This window comes from Pithys albifrons, chromosome 3, assembly GCF_047495875.1.
Source record: "Pithys albifrons albifrons isolate INPA30051 chromosome 3, PitAlb_v1, whole genome shotgun sequence".
NCBI lineage: Eukaryota > Metazoa > Chordata > Aves > Passeriformes > Thamnophilidae > Pithys > Pithys albifrons.
Window position 1 is genome coordinate 79,537,312 of NC_092460.1, and position 19,368 is coordinate 79,556,679.

Genomic DNA, 19,368 nt, shown 5'->3' on the forward strand with positions numbered 1-19,368 from the left:
TACATGAGCCAGAAACTCTATTCAGATATGAACAACATGATTCTTCCATGATAGTACTGGTTTTGTATTTGCAGGAATTTTAAAAAGTTCAATGCAGCTTGGACGAATTTGGTCTTTTGATCTGCTGGGTAAAATTTGAGTGAGGAAAGCTCACGCAGTGTAAGACTGATCAAACTAGCAACTCCTTTTTCTGTTACTACTTGAATTTTTTTTTGTGTGTGTTAAAACTGCCAAAAAGTCTTTAGAGATTGGACTTGAGGATTAGAAAGATTCCTCAAAGAATGAAATCAGCTGCTACAGATATAGGGCTGTTTGCCTTAGACTAATCTATTAGCAAGGTTGTGCTGTGAAGCAGACTGAGAAATGTAGTTTGAAAGTCTGATTGAGAACACCATGGAGCCTAACAGCTACGTGCACCCTCCATTCAGCTACTTTGGTTTGATATATTCCTCCTTTTTCTCCTTTAGCTGTGAGTCTCTCGACTCTTGTAAAGTACAGCTTGCACAATTATTTAGGTACATAGCAACATACCATGGGCAAACATACAAATTGATAGAACACCTTGATTTAAGCATATCATTGTCATTTTACACAGCTTTTATTATCATAGAAACAGAAAAGTACTTGGAAAACCTGCTTCCAGGTATAACCTGCTTTTTGCACAGTCCAGTCCTTTGCTTCAGCATCCACGCAATCTGTTCCAAAGTCTTCTGATTCCACCTATCGTTCCCATGATCCCATCATGCCCAGGACAGAAAAGTTGTTTTATTCCATATTTATGCCACCCATAACTATTTAGATTTACATGTGAAAACTCATAATCTTCCCTCTCTGCAACCAGGAATCAATCACACTCAGTTTTGAATCAAACATCTGGTTTTTTCTCATCTACCTTTGAGCAACCAGCTGGCTAAGTGGTGGGCTGTCAGGACATTCAGTTTATAAGTTTTGACTAGTTATATAAACCTATGTCATTACTTTTAACTAATTTCTTTTGTCTTTACCAGATTTCCTATGCTTGTATTGATTACTGCTTCTCTGCTTTTTATTCTGCTTAGTTTCTCCTCAATAGCATTGTCTATGCTGCAATGATATTGCTTAGTACTGAAAAAAGCATACATGGAGAAACTAATAATTAAAATATTTAAAAAATTAAATAAAATAGACTGCATTTTTAGTCATAGAATTACCATAATTATTGCCTTGGAATATAATTCAAAATGGTAAAATCCAACCAGAAAACGGAGATAGGTGTCTTATCTGAGTCTGTATATTCTTCTGTCTAACTTTCACATATGGACTGTCATTTTGTTCTATGCAATTGTGATACAATTCATGTATCACACAGGCACAAAGTGATGGTGACAGATACAACTACTACTTGACAACCTGCCCCAGACATTAATTTCCCTCTGCATCAAAATATTTGTCACTTGAATATCCTCAGGACTTGCTCTTGCTAAAAAATAATATTTAAAGTGGTTGTTCCAGAGAAATTCATGTCAATAAATCATGGTCCTTAAAAGAGTTTCATATAGAAAGCTTTTCACAAAAGTATTTTCTCCAAGACTGTCTCCTTCTAACCCTAATCTAAATGGCACACTTTCATGAATAGCTTTGAGAGAATAAAGTAATCATGTTCAGGAGTAAGGATCCACCAACAGATCAGAAAAACAATTAAAAAAAAAAACAAACATGGCCACGAGCAAACATGATGTCTTACAGAACTTTAATTTGAGATATACTACTGTATTTCCCAAGAATGGCTCAGCACTATTTTATTTCAGGAAAGCAAGGGCTTCACAAGCTCAGCTTTTTCAGAGCAGGAATTTCTCTGCTGTCTGTCTCTTACTCTTGAACTGAAGCTTTTTACATATCTGATGGTTTCTGTGTTTGTTGCATCTTTTACATGCAGCTGTAACTTTTGCACCCCTGCTCTTGGTTAGCTAAGAGTCAGAGGCAACCTTAACACAGGATTGTTGTGCAAAAAAAGATCAGATACAGTAATTATCAAGCAATTACAGGCCTAGATGTCCCAACCACACTACCCCAAGCTGTGATCTTGTCAGAGCTCATAAGCAAAGCAGAGCAGGGGCTAGTGAGGCAGCAAGATGGATTTACTCAGGAAATAAGGCAGAAAAATTAACACAAAATCAACTGGTAATTAAAGGCGTAGCGTCTCACACAGTCAACTTTGCCAGCTTACAGAATTTTATCCCAAAGCTTGTGGTAGTCAGATTTTTTTTGTCTGTCTTGATTTTCCAGCCTATTGAGAAAAACTAAGTTTATATTTATTTTAAGAGATTCTAGATCTCTTAAAAGATATCCCAGATGAAGGTATTAGGAGGTAAACAATGTCTTCCTGTGTTACCCTGTTTAAATACTTTCCCAGACTTGATGTTTGACTTATGATCTCTGAATACCTGGGCAAAAATGAAGCACCCTGCAGTAACAAATTTCTGATGACACACAGGATGACAGAGCTCATTACCATTGGGGCAGTGGTATTTCTGACCTTGGACCTCCACCTCTGCCAGGAGTGACACCTGACCATCCTGTGCTTCATGAGGACCTTGGGCAACAGCTCTCCTGTGCTGAGTAAGTCAAAGGCCTTGTTGTTCTACAACATCAAACCAGAATAACCTTTCATTGCCACAGAAAAAGCTATTCCTGCCATTGTTTTCCATGCCTGCTGCTTCTTATCCTCACATCATTAGTTCCCTTGTAGTAAGTCAACCTGCTGTCAGCTGTACAAATAAGGATTTAGCATCTGAAGTGGGTTAGAACACACCCTACCAAGGTGTGTGTGTGTGGGGGGGGGAAAGAAAAGAGAGAGAGAGGAAAAAATCGTAATTAAAAGCAGATAATTTAATTTTAACACAGTTAAATGGTGTCAGAAATCTTATGGATTTTACAAATTGTCCACCCAAATTTCTCAAACAGTAATTACCATTATGTCATAGCAACATAAGCTATGCATAAAAGAATTGCAATGAAAGTTAAAAAGGCAATAACTGAATGCTCCTTGGAACACCCAGGAGTGACCCATTATCTAACTGGGTTTGGCATGTGGGATTGGAAACTGGGAAAGAGGCTGCTCTGCATAAAAGTGTGTGTCCCAGCTGGGAGGCACTGTGAGTGGGTTTCTCCACATCAGACCTGATAGGCCTGCTGAGAAGTGCTTTGTTTTCAGGCAAAGTGCTGGAAGCATTCTATCATTTTTATAGAATTGATTTTAAAGGTCTTTGAGTCATAATGTCTTTCTCTTTGCTGCAAGGCAATTCATTCTGTGGCTGATGGTGTGCATAGCTGAATAATTTACATTAGGCCTATAGTAACATAGGGCAAAGGTTTGTCAAAGAATAATGTAGCTACTAGAAATTGAAGGTGCCTTATTGTAAATACTGGAGGCAAAAAAAGTCCCAAGGCAAAAGACTTGAACTGGACAAACTCTTTGTCACATAACAGTCTGCAGCATTCTTTAATGTAGTAGGAAAAGATACTTCAGAAATCTGAGTACATACAAAATAAGAAGTATTCACCCACTGTTTTGGCTTTTCTATTCCAGATGAAAAGAATGAAGTGCTAGAATGATTTCATAGAAGTTTTCTATTTGGCATGTGTCAGATTATCCCTTTGCCAACTGTAAAAATGTATAGCTCCCTGCATAGGCCTCCTCACTTTGGCAGTAAAGAAAAGCTGAGTCTTAGCTGGAGGTGAGAGAGGTATGAGATTATTGCATAGAGTGACAAAAGCAAATCAGGAAAGGCTGTGTTACTTATAAAGATTTTCTATACTTCTTCTATGCAATCTGAATTACATTAGGTCTTCTCCAATTGCTGGACAGACATACTCCATAAAGGAATAAAGAAATGAAGTACAGACATTAATTTTGCAAAAAGCTGCTATGATTTAAGAAGTTCTTAACGTAAGAAGTTCTTGGTACCTCTCTTCTGGGGATATTTGTTTCCCAAGCTCTTCCACTGAACAGATGGGATCACAGAAGCATTCTCTTTGGAGCATTTAAAGAGGTGATCTGAGTTAATCTGCAGGAATTGGATGATGAGTAGTTCACATCTTCCTCCACCAGAGCTGGAAAACCCATCAGCTCCAGCTGGTACATCTGTGCATACCTGAGGCTCTAGCTGGCTCTACAGGGGTGGGCAAGTTCTGGGCTTTAAAGTGTATTCCACAAATTCACCCTAAATCATTAGCAAAGCAGAGTAAACCCCTGATTTTGTTAATCAGAGATCATTATTTTGGTTGACATACTGAGGTGAGAAAGGTCATATATACAATTAGTTTTGAATCTCCTTCTTGAGTGACAGGGAATATTGCTTTCCTCTTAATCCACCAGTCATATTAAAATTAACTCATCTTAAAACCATTGACACTTACATGAAAAATATGTTTTAAATATAGCAGTCATTGCTTACAACAGCCTGATTTTAACTTGGGATCTATAACCACTAGAGCATTTAGCTAATGAGAGTCTGTCCAAGACTACCAGCATAATATAATATATAATGTAATTTAATATGTAAATATGGTGTAGAATTACTTAATCCATTTAAAGCTTCACTTTGTTACAAATTTTTATTCTGCTTGGATTTTATACCAGTCTGCACTTGAATGTATTGACCTGTAGGTAGTGTCTGTTCAATCCTAAAATCTATCTGCCCAATTGTATATTTCTAATGTACAGTTTTCTTTAAGTACCCTTACAATAAACAAAGCCTTCAAAATTATTGAAGGAAATAATAAAATGTATTTGATTCACATAAAAAGATGCAAATCTTGGCTTTTCTTTCTTTTGTGTTGACACTGATGATGAAAGCGACTTCAGTCAGATCTTGGGGTCTTTCAGTAGCCAAGCAAGGGTGTTTCTGTTTGCAGCTGTGCAAAGCAGAATAGTGCCATCTAGGTGCCTGCACGGCAGAGATTCTGGTGCCGCTGTGTGACCTGTCCAAGTGTGGGCTGTAGTTTCCTGACAGGTCAGTTCATTGCTGTTGTGACTTGGTTTTATGGAGGACTTCTTTTTAAACTGCTGCTATAGCAGCAGGTATGAATTTTTTCAGACTGACTTTTCTTTCACTGTTTTTTGAATACCCTTACCACAAAGGAAATAGAACTGAAAAATTGGTCACAGATTTTTAAATAGATGATTCAGCTTACAATCAAGCATCATCATGGATGTGCGACCCTGATAACCCAAACTAGATTTGCTTCTGTGAGCTTATATAAAATCTGATTTTTCTTTTCTCACTTTATTTGATAAAGGACATTCCTTTAGTTAGTAGAGAGCACTCCCCCCACATAAAAATGTATTATCCCACTACAGAAACTAGGAATACATTACTCAGAGAAGCCTTAAGACTAAGGCTGCTGCATGACAGGAGTGCTTTCAGTTTCTTTTTCTTACTCTATCTTATTTTTATCTTGTAGATTTAATTAAGTCATCCAATATTGAATTTGATCAATACTTCATTAGATCTATCCTGCCTAAATTTTATAGAGTACTAAGTGAACATAACTGGTAACTCTAAAAACTGGAGTAGAATTATCTGTGAAAAAGTCCAAAAGCTGGAATCACTCAGGTTGAAATGAGTGCAAATATTTATTATTATATTTGGAAGGTTCAATACATCATAACAGAATTTTATATAAAATTTGAAGTGAGGAAGTGATCCTGTGATTAAGTGGCAGCACTTCATTTTTTGTTAGCTAAAGATGGACATGGTAGGAAATAAATGGCCCTTGCATGCTGTAAAACCACATTCAGACTAGAGCTATATATAAAGATTAATACAAAACCTACAATGCACAAAGTGTTTCCTGCTCTCCTTTGATCTGGTTTAAGTTCAGAGATTCTACTGACACCATATAATTCAGCAACAATGGAGTTAGCATTCAGATCTTGAAACATTTATATTGTTTCCATTACCGTGGTGCTCAGGAGCATGAAGCCCTGGTTCAGACTTGTTTATTCTAATAAACAGAACACATTAAAGGTGGTCTCTCAACTATGACATAAGAAACAGCAGATCTGACACAAGCAGGGCAGTGGTAACAGCCAGGGCTCACTGCCATTGCTGGAGATGTCTAATGGGAGCTTTGTGCAAGTCTTGTGGGGAGAAAACCCAAAGCCCTCCTTGAAAAATTAGAGTTTGTAGTGGAAGCTGATATTTTGGGAATGGAAGCTTTTAGTTAACTCCTGACTTTGAATAAGAGGTTCAGGTAGAATAGATAAAGGCTGTGAGGAATACAAGACACATGGTGTGTAGCTGGAGAGCAGCACAAGGACTCTGCAGAGAGAGAGACAGTGACAGAGCCACAGTCCAAGATGGTCCTCCTTAAATAAGAAGACACATTTCAGAAACAGGAAAAGAAATTCTCATAGCAATCAAATACTGGCATCATAAGAATCTGGCCAAATATTTAGCTGCAGGATAGTAAGAAATATCACAATTTAGAAAAACTTTTGGTGATTTGAAGTTCTTGACAAAGGTGCCAGCTGTACTGTGGGCTTGACTGATGGGCTAGATGGAGGCTGTTTCCATGGTCATGGCCAAAGGTGGAGGAGACATAACAGACAGGACCAACTGCACACTAGCAAATTAAAGGACAGGTGGAGCAGGAAAGAATCAAATGCTGATGATAAGTCAATCTCACATGTTCAAAGTCATAGAGAGGTTGAGCAGAACAAGTTGATGAGCCCAGGATGAGTAGCCACACTGAGGAGATGTGGGTGATGGAGGAGAATCCCATCACGAGGAGGTCAGAGCAGAGTCCCACTTCCTGGGAAGAAAGGCAGCTGTGTGGCCACCATGGCAGCTGGAAAAGTTATAATCAAAGCCAACAGCTGAGTGAGGAACTGAGGGTCAAGCATTGAACACGGAGTAAAATGAAAATTAGAAAGCCCTGTCATTACCCAGCTGAATTTGTCAGATTTTTAAAAGGAGTGCAAAACAATATCAAGACTGTTGTAAGCTCATGGAGTTCAGTGAGAAGTGTAGACTGGTTCTTAATTAAAATGGAGAGAACTTTAATGAACACGCTGACAATCTATGGTATTCCTTCTAATGGATTGGAAGATGTGGTGGAAGGTCCCTGGGTATCAGACTGACAGGCAGATAGGGCAGAGCCCTTAACCATGGAAAGCAGATTGGTGAGACCACTTTGACATTTCTGCTGAAGTAGAGATGCTGTGGCAGAAAGAATAGAAAGGATTTTAAAAGAATTTTCTACTTAGTCTCCAGAGAGACTGAAAACTCTCCATACGTACACAAAGCTCCTCTGCAAAATCCTCAGATACAAAAGCAAACAGAATTGCAGCTCTGTACCCTGGGCAGGACTGATAGGTGAGTAAACATCATTGACTGCAATAGGGCTTTCTTGGCCAAAGAGCTTTGTGGACTATGGAAATGCAAATTTCCTAGAAGTAATTTTTTCCTACATGTCTCCAGAAGCTAAGTGCTTCTTTAAGATTAAATGAAAAAAGAAAAAGAAATAAAATCTGCCTTAATCTCCATAAAGACCATATGACAACTAAAGTGCTTAGCAAGGAAAGAGTTTATAATAATAGTACTACTAATGATAGAGTATGGGTATACTAGTTGTATACGTAAATCTATCCAGCTATCCATAAGGGACCAACTCATCAGCTAGTGCAATTCTATCAATGTCCATCAAGAAATATACAATTATATGAAGAGTGTATGACTCTTGTTCTGGAATCTATTCTTTTTAGCAGAGACTCTCACTTGATTCAGGCAAACAAGTAGAGAATGGCACTGATAAGTCACTGATATTAATGTAAACTGCATCTGTGGATTCTACATTTATAAAATACTTTTATAGCACAAACTCTTTAACTCAGTAGTATTTGTTTTGTAATCCATTGGTCTCAAAGTATATTTTGGTACCAACAGTAGTTCACAGAATTGTTCTAAGCCAAAACAACACAGACATGTTACATTCATAATTCTATTTTGCATTTAGGCAGAAGTTCAGTGAGTTTACCTTGAGTGTCTTATACTGGGGGAAAAATATTCAAAAATGGTATTTTGAGGTATACAGTTACTTTTTTCTAGGTTTTTTTTTCAGACAGTGAAAATATTTCTCACAAATGTTTAATAACAGGTAGAGGTTAAAAACATTCCTAGTCTGAGATGGGCCAAGCATAGTGAAAAGCCAGGAGATATGATGATCTGCTTAGCAGCCATTTATGTCCTGTAAGGTTGTAGTGTGGTAGCCATGCCTAGTCTGGCCACCTGCATACTTTATATTAGGCTAAACCTGAATCACACCACCCTTCTGTGCACCCTGTTTTTTTGGAAAGGAATGAGAGTGACCAGGCAGGGGTCTCCAGTGGGTCCTTCAGTCTTGGCATTTGGTGTCTATGTAACAGGGTGTACAGTTCACATTGTAGAGTTCACATGTCCAGCAAGAGATTAAATTGGCCAGTAACCTGTCAACATCCTTTAATCTTTCAAACCTGTGGCCTTATGCCTAATTAGGGAAGCTTCATGTTCTGCTCTGTAAGAGCAAATGATCTCTTGGTCAGACTATATCTGCTATATACTTTATTGCTTAATTTTCTTGCTCCCATATTATTCATAGTAATGATCTTACTAGATTTAGTGAGTTCAAATGGAAAAATTTAAGGACCACAGACTTGAATGAGGAAGGAATACTAAAAATTTCATGAGTAGCCATATTCTGTACTGAACCAGTACCCTGACATGGGCTTGCCTCCTGGAAATGCTGCCTCTTCAATTATAGATTAAGTTAAAAGTTTACTACGTGCAAGAACAGCACTGTACAAACCTTCTCTCATTTAGTCTGAAAGAGTGTGTATGGCTTTGATTTCAGATATGCAGACTTAAAGGTGAGGGCTGATCTTGTACTAAGAACAGGAGACAAAACAGGTAGTCCTGGTTTCATTTCCTGCCTATGCCTCAGACTTTCTATGTAACTCAAGATAAGCCACTAAGCTCTTTATTCATTATTTCATGCTCTGTTAAACTGGGATGCTAATACTTCCTTTCCTTTTGTATGCTCTTATTCTTGCCTAATAAAATATTATGGTTTCTTGCTCAGTATAACTGGTGTTGCATTTGTGTGTTAAATAAACAAATACATGAATACAGAACTCCCTGTCTTCATATCTGTGTATATTTAGAACTAGCTCATAAATGTAAATTGGTCTTCAATGTGAGTACATTCACAATCTGCCTGCTGGTTGCAGGTATATTCAGGTTTGGGTACTGATCCAGAATTGCTTCCAACAGGACTGGATAAAAAATGTATCACTTTTCAGAACTTAGTAGTTCAATCATGATTAATCTAGTCTTTATGTAGTGTTGTCATGTGAAAAGGAGGGGCAGAAATGCAAAGATTTCTTGTCCCAACTGTATTAATATCAAGTTATTAGCTATAAGCGTCCTCAGAACATCCAAGCTGTATGAAGCCCAGATCAGCCTGTCTATGTCTCACTTAAAGAGACAACGCTGGACAGCACACAGTCTGGAAAGATTTTTGACATTCTTATGAGGACCACACTTAATAGCAAAGAAGAATCTTCTCCCTAGCAGTTCTCAAAGTAACTTTTATTAATACAAGTATGTGACAATGCCTATATGGGTTGCTTTGTCTATCATAACATTTTACTAGAAGGTTATCACTTACTACTACAAAAACCCCACCACCAGAAAAACCTGTACATAAAGCAGAGCAACAACCTAAACCTCAATACTGAATGCAAACAGCAATATCACATTACAGAACTCAAGCATCATCCCTCCCACCATGACAGACTTAATTAGCAACACGACCTAACTACTAGAAGCACAACAGCTTAACACCAAATTTAAACACACTCAAGAGTGTGTGTGTCGCTCGGCTTCGCGAACTAAGATTTGGGAAGGGCTGTTCCACGTGGGTGTGCCCTTCCAGCCTGCGCAGTGGATTTTAGGTGAGGCTCAGCGTGCGCAGAACTGGCCCCACCGTTTACATCCTGAAGTTCATCTGCCACGGCCGAGCGAGCTTGGACAGTGACGTTGAAGTCCTCAGGACTAGAACCTACAGCACCCGGCATTTCCCAGGAGGTCTCCCGTCCAGGTACTAATCCGGGGCTGACCCTGCTTAGCTTCCGAGATCTGACGGTAACACAAAGGAAAAGCAACAGGAAGAATATAGCTGCTTCCCACTAACACATATTTTAAAGGAAGCAAACTGCTAACAATGAACAACAAAACAAAGACTACAAGTAGAAACAAGATATATACCTGGTGAGTTACAGCAGAGTATAATTAGTAAGGCATAGGGAAACAGAGTAAGAATTGGTTGCTCACCCCTATAATGTCCGATGGGGTGGGGGGAGACAGGATAGCTTGCTCATTGGTTGCTCTCTCAGACAAGGTGGAAGTTTCTCCCCAATTTTTGCTCATGTCCATTCTCCTTTTATACCCTTTTTCCTTAGGTAGGTTGAGTGATTATAGTCAATAGTAGTTGGTTGGGTTTTTTTTTATTTTGGGTGTGATAGATGACATAAACCTGAGGGCTGGCTCCCTGTGTTTCCATAGGGTGTGGCAAAGAAAGGCCATGTCATCTCCATAACACTCCATTCTTTCCTAATCCTGTCAATATGACTCAAGCACTTTCAGGTAGCCACTGGAGTCTCTTTGTCCCCTGACAATGGTTCCTGGGAGCACCCCTCCAGGGCCTGAGGTGTTCCCCTTAAACCATCAAGAGGTTATCAGTGCTATCACTCCACAGGGTTCATTATCAAGTAATGAGGAAGGTTCATTTCAGAATAGATCTCTGTGACTTAGGTTATTTGGTTAGACTCCTTAGAATCTATTTCTTCCATATTTCTAGTGCATTATACAGGGGATCCAGTAACTTAGGAAAGTCTATGTTAATATATTTTTAATGTAGCTAGCAGTCAACATATTGGGTATTTTCATGGCAAACTCTACCAACTCTGAATGGCCAGACTGCCCTTTATGATTTCTTCTCAGACAATTCCCTTGCAGTCTTAGAATGCTGAGTAAAATATTTATGGCCAATGTTGGTGAAAAGCTCATAAAAATAATCACTGTCAGTTCATGAATAGGAATACATTCGGATCCAAGGTTGATAATGAGACTGAGCTGAGAAATGAAGTAGTGTTATTTACATCTCATTACAAAAACCATCAGAAATTAAGATTTTTATCATGCATCCTGACTTATCCAAACTTGACTAAATATATTTATTCTGTCCCCAAAGAATTCCTGCAGTCTTAGTGATAGGACTTTTCTTATGTGCTTTAATCCCCAACAGCCCTTTAGATGTTCATTTGTGCATAAAGCAATGCTGTATGCTGTATCCAGACTTAGCTGTAGGTAGAGTGATTGATCCCTGATGAAAAGTGATGCCACTAGGGTAAATGACATCTATATACTGTGTCAATGACAGTCTATCAGCTTGTGCCAAAGAGTGGGAGAGAAACAGGCTTGTGCAGTCCCACCTCCTTAATACTGTAGTTTTATTCTGGGGCAAAAAGGTGCTTGTTGGCTCTGATCATTAAAAAAATAAAAAATTTTCCAGTGTTTGGAATTGGAGACACATTGGTCCATAAAAAATGTAGCATTTTGGGTTTTTATTAAACATGGTTCTGTACTACTGGTGGCATATCCTGAAATTAAAAATATCCAAGTTTCTCAGCACTTGAGCCTAAGACATTAAATCAGTAGCTGTTGATCTTCTTTATATCTTGCCTTTAAAATTTATGTATTATATTTTTTATAATTTTATTTGCTTACATGTTTTCGGGCTTTGTTAGTACTTACCTGCTTTATTTGGCAGATAACAAGTAGCAACTAGTGCCGTGGAGGCTACTTGTATAGCTTAGTTCAAAATGCTTACTATGTGCTGTAAGAATGGTTAAATATTCCCTAAATCCCAAGTGCAGAAGGCATGTTGTGGTTTGACATGCAATAGAACTGAAATTCTGTTTGCTTCAGATGGATGTAGCTTTTTATTGTATTTTGCTATGACAGCCATAACATCTATTCTCTTCTACATCACATTTAGAAACATAATCAGTCCATGAAAACTGACAGTATAGGTTTAGATACAGTTGTTTTCAGTTTCCAGCAGTGCAAGTAAGCTCCCTGAACTCAGGTGCCTCCAATAACAGAACTGTGGTGGGAAGGAGGTAAAGGGTGCATCTCTAAGACACTCTGAGAAGAGTATTGATCCATGTTGATGCATAAAGGCATTAGAACAAGGTAATGAGATTATGCCATAGCAGCTTTTGGATGGATCTGACTGCATGACTGCCCTCTTCAATATTTGGAGCCTGCCCATTTTGAAGTTACTTATGATAGCTGTGCACTGAATGAGGAATCAGAATTATATTGTCAGAAGTGCTATTTAGTTTTGCTTTGATGTCCTTTCTGGTAGCCTTGCCATCTGCAGGTGTATAAAAGTAACACCTGTTCAATGAACTCGGAATAAGGACAGTTTATGGAGGTAGCCCCACAGAACATTACAGAAACTATCCAGTAAGTTGGAATATTAAAAAGAACATCAAGAGATAAAATACTGATCTTATTCAAAACTTCTACTGCATTGAAACACAGACAATAGTACTAAAGGTCTAGGAAAAAGATTGACTGTGCCCTGGGGCACATCAGGCAAAGCATCACCCGCTGGTTGAGGGAGGGGATTGTCCCGCTCTGCTCTACACTGGGGTGGCCTCACCTTGAACATTGTGTGCAGTTTTAGGCATTGCAATATAAGAAAGACATTGGCGACTGTCCAAAGGAGGGCAACGAAGATGGTGAAGGGCCTTGAGGGGAAGCCGTATGAGGAGTAGCTGAAGGCACTTGGTGTGTTCAGCTGGAGAAAAGGAGACTGAGGGGAGACCTCATTGCAGTTACAACTTCCTTGTGAGGGGAAGAGGAGGGACAGACATTGATCGCTTCTCTTTGGTGACCAGTGACAGAGCCAGAGGGAATGGCCTGAATTTGTGTCAGGGGAGGTTTAGGTTATTTAAAATATTAATTAATATTAAAAGAGGTTCTTCATCCAGAGCAGGGTTGAGCACAGCAGTGATCACAATACCGAGCTTGACAGAGTTCCAAAAGCATTTGGATGATACTTTCAGGCACAGGGTATGACTCTTGAGGGTGCTTCTGTGCAGGACTAAGAGCTGACCTCGATGGTCCTTGTGGGTCCCTTCCAACTTAACATATTCTGTGATTCTGTGGTCTTTCTGATGATGAAATTTTACTGAAATATTCAGCTCCACTGAAATTGAGAGAGTCTGTGAGTTTACACAGAAAAAAAGTGAAGATAGAAATTAGTCTTCAGTCTTTAAATTTTTTAAATAGTCCAGTAAATGGATGGCTGTACACCCCTTTCTCAGAGGGCTTTCTATTTAGCTCACATTTCATTTCTCAATGGATCAGGTTCTTCTTGGAGAGACAGAGATTTATCTTCTGCTTGCCTTTGATTCACTTTGCTGGAAATAAACATTTAGCCTTTATTTGCCCATCAATCTGGCATTCCAGGATGCACCTATTTTATGCATTTGAATTCCTTATGCCTGTATGTGCTCACATGTTGAAATATGATACTGTAAAGTAAGTCAGTAAACAGTCCCCATACAGTCTCCTAAAGCTACTTTTCTCCTTTAGTTTTTAATACTTTTTAACGTGCTGACACCCATTACTACAAGTTTTCATAGTATGAAAGCCTTTCCTGCAGAGATTCATTACGTATGGACAGGCACAAGTCTCCACTTATCATGGTGAAGCAGGTCAAATGAATCACTATATAGATAAGTGTTTCCTAATAGAGTTTATATTAAGCAGGACAAACTTCTTGCTGACTGAGTTTTGTCATGCTAAAGCCTGATAAACATGGTACATAAAGAGTCTTTGATTGCTTAACTGGCCAATATCATTATTATTTTGCTTTTATGGAAAAGTTAAATTAAATGGAACAAATTATAAATATTGAAAAATCCAAGGAAGGCTATAGTACCTCTGCCAGTGATTTTTATCACTTCTTTCTGGAACAGGTAATCATATTTTTTTTTATAACTTTGTATTACAGGACTGGAAAAGCTACAGAGACCAGGCAACATACATCATTCAGGGAACCTCCTCTGCCAGGGACCTTACGGTTCTCACCATTACTGATTTTATTAATCTCAGCCTTGACATGTTCAGTTTCCAGCTTAGGAATAGAATATGGAAGTTAACAGTTTGCTTTTTAAGATGCTGCTCTCTTTACGTTGGCCCATCTGTATCACTGGGCTTTGGCTGTAGGCATGGCAATAAAAGTGGAGGGCACAGTTCCTTTAATACTCATGCTACCGTAAAAAGCAGCCAAAGTAAATGAAAAAGTAAATGGAGATAGAGTGATATGACTCAGATTGGTTTTAGACTCTTGTTACATTGCTGGGATTAGACTGTGGTTCTTCATTTCCTCACAAAGAAGAATGGAAATGAAAAATATTGGCCAGATCTGTTTTTTCTCTCCTGAAAAGTGTGTGTTTAACCACTGAGGGAATACTGGTAGGGTCAGCTTACAGTTAGCCACAGCCTCAATCTTGGGCAATGGACGTGGACCTGTTGAGTAATTCAGGTTGTCAGGGACTCAGGAGGCCTAGTCCTACAGTCCACTTTCAGAAAAACAAAGCACATTTCAGTTGTGCTCCTTCCAGGCTGCCTGAGTTAATACCAGGAAAAAAAAAGAAAAAAAGAAAAAAGAAAAAAGAGGTATTTAAAAGTTACTATCTAACAGAAGGGTTGATTTTATTTCTGTCAATTTTGTCTAAAATATTAATAATTTGTAAGTTTGTTCTTTTTGCTCTGTATATGTGGTAAAAATATGTACTAACAAATCTTGGCGACACAGTTAGTGGAAAAAGTTAAAACTAGGAGCTATTTCTGACTTTTAATTTCTTTTATGACTGTTGATGACTATGATAATACCACAGTTTATAAAAGCAAGATATTCCTAAAGATTTCTCCTTTTTGAAGTTATGCATATATAATTACCATATTATGAAACATAGCTATGGTACCCTCAGGAATTTTCCATGGTCTTTACAAGAAACCTGACAAGGAATCGATAAATTGCAGAAAATAAGCCAATAAACCAATTTGCATCAGTTTTATCTTACAATATAAATTTAAATTAAAAAATATTAAAATAGTAATGCTTTTTAACAAATTATTTTACAACAGGCTCCTTAATACATGTAATTAACTGCATGTAATAACAAATACATTTATTCATCACTAAGGAGGTGGTCCTCTATAGACTCAGAGATCATAGAGCTATCTAATATAACACCAAACTTTGTTGCTTGGAAATGGTTGTTTTAAAACTCATCTTTTTTCAGATATATAAATTTAAGAGTGCTTATTTTCACCACAACTCTTAAGTTACCTACAGTGAATTTCCTCTGCCTTTTATTTAACCACAGACGGTAAAGTGTCTCTGCACCTCTTTACAGTGTCAATTGTTTATGTTACCTTTTGTGCCCTCATTATCTCCAGGATTGTGTCATTATCATTGTCATTTATGGATCCCATTACAAAAAGATGTGTATGGGATGTTACATGTGGATATTTAAGGACCTGTATAGGAGGAAAAAAGAACCATGGTCAAGATTGGCAAAAACGGAGTTCATCCTTAAGTGGATCTGGGAAAGCTCTTCTCTCTCTTGTGCCTTTCCCCTGTCCTACTGTGAAGCTACACTGGGTCACCTGGATTGAGCTGGCTTTGCAGAAAGTACATTACAGCGTGGATCCAAATTCAGAGAGGCGAGAGGCATATGCATACAGGTGTGATTTTGGGTGCAACTGAACAGAACTGCCCATGCTATGCTTATCTATGTGACCTTGATGAGAAAGGTTGTGCTTGAGCCTCCTATCGTCCATGTTCTTCTGCAACAAGTGCTGAGTGTCTACAAGCAGATGCTGCAGCCTAAGGGCCAGATCTTCCTCTTGACTTCCTCAGCCATTAAGGCCTCCGTGGATGTAAGGAAGAGATTTTATTGCCTGTAGCAACATCAAGGATTGCTGAGCAAGTACACATCTCTGTTGTGATGCAGGAGCAATGGTTCACAGAGTGTCTTCATGTGGCTAATGGTACTGCAAATGAAGAAAGACAGGAAGAGATATTGAGGTGTGCACGCACTGTACTAGGGGCATCATTTGATACAGTGGAGGGCCCTTGACAGCTAGAAGACAAGCATTGATAAGGTGGGGAGACCCACCCAGCACCATCTTATTTCTTTCTGCTCCACAAAGCCCCCACAGATGGGTGAGTGTTATGGTTTACTGTGTGTCATTAGAAATCAATTCTGCTGCAAAGACTGCTGATGGCTGATCAGAACACACACCTCACTTTGTGTTCCTTTGTCTATTCCAGCTTCACAAATACTGTTAGTGGTACAGATACTGTGTAAGCTCATTCAGTAAACATCCTGGGACCCACAGTGCCAAACAAGTGCTTTGTTATCAACAGGGCAAAACACAGGCTCAGGCCCACAAACTTGTGCTCGTTCTTGCCTTAATCCACCAAACACCATAAACATGTTCTTATTTTGAAGAGCATAAAGTACTCTTGAATTTCTCTCAGACTATGCATGTGCTTCCCATTTAACATAGCTTTAAATGTTTTGCTGAATTAGGGCCACAAGACACTTGCAGGGACTGAACTTGTAATGCTTCCATTCATGGTTTGTTGCCCCAGGTATGTCGATATGAAATACTGTACAGCTAAAGGAGAACATCCTCGTTGTTCAATAGTTCAAACTGAAGCATAAGGTGACCTGCAGGTGGATCACCCATGTGACACCCGTGTGTCATTTTGGCAGGACAGTGCTACCTTCTAAGAATGACACTTCTCAGCTTCAAAATACAGCCAAGTTACCAGCTGAACAAAAATCAGAGCTGAGCACCATCCTTGTCCTGCTGAAAAGATTACTTCATCCTCTAAGGGTGTCATGCAAGCTGCTTTAATGATGAGCTAATTTAAATTTCTTGTGCTTCAGCTAAGATTAGTTCATCTTGTGACATTTAAATTTCATTTGCTTGCAGTAATTTTGTTGTGGAAAATGTTGCAGATAACAGAAATGGCAGATTATGTAAATAGCCATTTATAAACAGCAGCTTTTTTCAATTCATTGTTCTGAATATCCTAACCAAATTGCCTTGTTTTAAATATATGTCTGTGACCAGACACTTTGCTTCAACAAACATTAATAAGTTTCACCTATCTCCCAAAAGGTACATCAGTTTAATTAAAATTGCTGTTGAAAGCCAGTTATTTCATCAAACAATAAAAAAACATTCCTGTGCAAAGGGCAAAAGATACCACCTAGCCATCTGCTACATGCAGCAGCAACCACATTCAGAAGGGTGAGAAAGAAGAGATAATACTCAAAGTGAGATTGCCAAACAAATCACGGAAAACCTTACACACACCCCTTTATTTTTCATTATGCTATTTAGAAGCCTTTTCTAATTATGGAAGTGAAGGCTTGAGACAGATAGTTAAGCTGAATATTCATCCAAATCATAGCGATAAACTCTGCATCTTTTCTCTGATTCTGTCATACAAGGACAGTACTGTCATACAAGTACAAAGTGCTGTTCAGTAGGGGTTTTGTTGGAGTGGGGAAAGCACTTGCTGCCAAGCACAGGGCTTCGCAAATCCTCCTTCAAAGAAGATTGCAAGGAGGAATTGTAAGTATGGTTTCTGTTTCACTATTAAAATTCAAAATGAAAAGTGAAAATTAAAAAAAAGAAATAAGAGGATGGGTTTGCTGAAATGGGGCAATATAAGCTGAAGGCCAAACACAAATCCTTAGTGCTAAATGTCAGGGGAAAAACATGAAGTAGCAGTTTCAGTTGTATTCGCTGAGGGTAGTTAAGGGATTGAATTAAGCCTGGCTTCTCCAGTACTGGTGAGGGTATCTTCGGCTGATGTGACTTCTGTGAGTGCTTGATGGATGCCTCCCAGCAGCAGCAGGTCATGCCAGCCCTGCTAGGCATCCAGTCTGCTTTCCTCCAGGAGCTGCACCCACATGTTGTGCTGGTGTTTTGGGCTTTTGCAAAACTCTCTATTCCCTGTATTGCTCTTCTCTGTGTTTTCCCTTTCTGGACTGGTGAGTAGTTTGCAGAAATACCAAGATTCTAACACAAGTCAGAAGAAAATCATTTTTACGTGAATAGGACACTGCTGGCCGCTTTTAGGTCAATGAATGACATTCAATCTGATTAGTTTCTCTTGGTCAGGTCTTTCAATGTTTGACCTAGAGGGTACCAGATGAAAAAGATTTGAAAGGTGCAGAGAAGTAGCTGAAAAGTGCAGTGCAAAAGATTGTCATAAATGTTACAAAGCAAATATTGCATAAACAAATGATACGAAAAAGAAGACAAGATTGCATGAACATGCAATTACAGTGAAATCATTTAAACCCAGTTGTCACTGATGAATGTATAAGTATATGCACAAACCCCAGTATCTTTTACTTGTGTAATGTTTAGCCATTATTCATGTACTCCTAAGGTATTTATTATAACCAGATTTAAAAATATTTATTAATAACTATCTTAAAAATACTATAATATACATACATGTTTATCCATTTTTTCCAAGATAACATCTGCTACTGTGCTTTTATTATGGCTCAAATATAAATAAATGGTTTCTAGAATATTTATTAGGTTTTGCAAAATTACTCTTAAATAAGTTCTTTATATTTTTGCTTGAGGTAACAGAATTGTACGAACACTGTTTTGTGGCAGATACAGGACAAGAAAGTTCAACTGTATAAAACTATATTGAACAGCTATATACATACGATGGGCCATCTTATTTTTTTTTGGGGGGGGAAGGGGAGAAAAAGTCTACTAAGTTTAAATCTGTAAACTGTGACTATCCACTTTCCATGGATCTGACACGCATGACCAAAAAAGAAAGCATGACCATGAAGAGTGAGAGATGGAAAGAGTTAGTTTGAGAGGCATTTAATTTTCTCTGAGTTCCATTGAGATAAAAATGTGGGTGGAGTACACTTTATAGAAGAGAACATTAGAGCATTTCAACAGCAACACTGGAACCTTCCTCCACGTTGCATTTATAAACAGGATAAGTGGCTTTCTACCATTACAATTGTGAGTCATGCCTGTTTGAAAACCATGGTAGCCCTGCAGACAGTTCCAGTTGCATCCTGGGCCAGTACATGCTCTCAGCAAAACCTCATGAGCTGTTTGGACTCTGCAGCTGTTGCAGACAAAGCACGGGAGATGCTGCCAGCCCCACAGTCTGCCCCTCACACATGGAATA